The sequence below is a fragment of the Penaeus japonicus genome, unplaced genomic scaffold, assembly GCF_977035675.1.
Source record: "Penaeus japonicus unplaced genomic scaffold, GWHDUDI00000001_assembly GWHDUDI00000024, whole genome shotgun sequence".
Taxonomy (NCBI): Eukaryota; Metazoa; Arthropoda; class Malacostraca; order Decapoda; family Penaeidae; genus Penaeus; species Penaeus japonicus.
The window spans coordinates 9,646,348-9,648,847 of NW_028234426.1; the positions used below are offsets into that span (position 1 = coordinate 9,646,348).

The 2,500-nt window shown below is 44.0% G+C and overlaps 1 protein-coding gene across 2 annotated transcripts in view; it reads left to right on the forward strand.

Annotated features, from left to right (window-relative positions):
* The window catches only part of LOC122249146 (dual serine/threonine and tyrosine protein kinase), a 62,258-nt gene that overhangs the window by 12,305 nt on the left and 47,453 nt on the right, over window positions 1–2,500 (forward strand). The gene's annotated exons all lie outside the window — the stretch shown is intronic.

Sequence of the window (2,500 nt, forward strand, 5' to 3'; positions counted from 1 at the left end):
TAGGTATCACTTGGCAAAAAAAGAAAAAGAAAGAAAGAAAGAAAAAAAAACATTGCATTTCCGGAGGATCATTTAGCAAGTGCTGACAAGGATGTGGCCGAGTTCCATGGTTGCATTGCTTGCATCATTATATGAGTCCAGTAATACAGGTCAAGGTGCTGGTGCCAGGAGCCTGCAATCTTCAATCTCGGGTATTTTACAAAGCCCCGGAGAAGGACGCTGTTCTCACAACTGGTATCCACTCCCAGGCTATAAGCTGACGAATTCCTTGTAGTATCCACCTAGATCACAGCCGGATATTGCATTGAAGTCACCCACCGCAATGTGGACATCAAAAACAGCTATCTGTCCTGGGAGCGAATTTGACATACATCTCTCTCATAACAGGTTTATACATGTTACTACAGACGCACATGACAATAATAGCCGAACGAGTGCTACAGTCTCGATAGCTGGCGTCTCGGTGATGGAAAGGCTATCAAACAACAAGATAAGCTTGCACAAATCTGCTCCCTTTCTCGCGTCACGCTGGGCAGCGGTAGGAGCTGAAAGCGAGAAGGCATGGAAGCACCTGCCCGAAGCCCCCCCCCCCCCACACACACACACTCGTTCTCCTATTTCCCCTCTTACTTTTCCCTCTTTCTTTCCCTTCTTCCCTCCCTCCCTCTCCTTTCCTCATCCTCTTTCCGCTCTCCCTTTCCCACTCCTCTTCCTCCTTTTCCCCTCTCTCCACCTCTTCCTCTTCGCCCCAACCCCTTCCTTCTTCCTTGCCCCTTGCCCCTTCCCCCTCCCCTTCGCTCATCCTTGCCCCTGTCCATCCTCCTCTCCCCTTCCCCCTCTTCTCCTTCCCCCTCCCCCTCTCTCATCCTTGCCCCTGTCCATCCTCCTCTCCCCTTCCCCCTCTTCTCCTTCCCCCTTCCCCTCCTCCTCTCCCCTTCCCCCTCGCCCTCCTCCTCTCCCCTACCCCCTTCCCCTCCTCCTCTCCCCCTCCCATTCCCCTCCCCCCTCCCCTCTCCCCCTCCCATCCTCATCTCCCCCTCCCATCCCCATCCCCCTCCTCTCCTCCTCCTCTCCCCCTCCCCTCTTCCTCTCCCCCTCCTCCTCTCCCTCTCCCCCTCCTCCTCTCTCTTTTCCCTTTTCCTTCCCTTACCCTTCTTCAATCTTCCCTCTTCTTCCTTTCTCCTCCTTCGGGTTTCTGGCTCGGCCTTTGTAAGCCCGACTTCACGAGAGCTTGTTAATACCGAGGACAAAAAGCATGTCACGGGCGGCGGTGGCGGGGGTTGGGGGGGTGAGGGAGTCGTGTAGTTTAGTCGTCCTCTCTCTTAGTATTTCAGTCGTATGTTTTTTTAGTTTCTCGCTATTCTCTTTTCTCTGATTTTTTTTCCTTTTATCTTCTTTTATATGTGTGTGTGTGTTTATATGGTATTTTTTTTATTAACTTGTTTTGTTCTTTTCTTGGTATTATTTCTTTATATGAACGCTCTCAAAAATCATGGAAGAATATTGAGACGAGATCGACCGACAGACAGAAACAAGTGAGAGAGAGAGAGAGAGAGAGAGAGTAAGAATGAAAGAGAGAGAGAGAGCGAGAGTGAGAGGGAAAGAAATAATGAGAGAGAGAAAGAGAAAGAATGAGAGAGGGGCGAGGGGGGTAAGAGAGAGAGAGAGAGAAAAAAAAATATATATATATATGTATATCACTTATGTGTCAGTGTCTCATGTCAGTCATATGTCAGTGACAGCAGAGCATCAAGAGGGAAGAGAGGCAACGCCGCCCCTATCTGTCTGTTCCTTTTGGGAAGGTGGCAGGTGCATTTCATGGCAAGAGGTAAATCCCTTGTGGCTATGGGGGTATTTGCATATACCTTTTTCTCTCTCGCAAAGGAAGAACTCTCTTGGTTGGGAAGGTAATGTCTTGGGTGAACTGTGTTGGAAGTAAGCTTATTATGGACACTTGGGTCACGTTGGACGCCGATGTAGGTTCGTCAGATATTTTCTCATCAATTCACATGAAATATATATATATATAATATATTATATATATATATATATATATATTATATTATATATATACACACCCACACACACACACCCCACCACAACACACACACACACACACACCCCCACCACACACACACACACACACACACACACCACACACACACACACACACACACACACACACAACACACACACCCAACACACACACACACACACCACACAAATAATATATATATATATATATATATATATATATTAATAATATATATATATTGTATATATAATATATATCATATATATATATATATACTATATATATATATATATATTACAATATATATATATATTATAAATTATACAATACTATATTTATAATTATATATATATATATATATATATATATATATTATATATATATATATATATATTATATATATAATATATATACATATATATATATGCATACATACACACACACACACACACACACACACACACA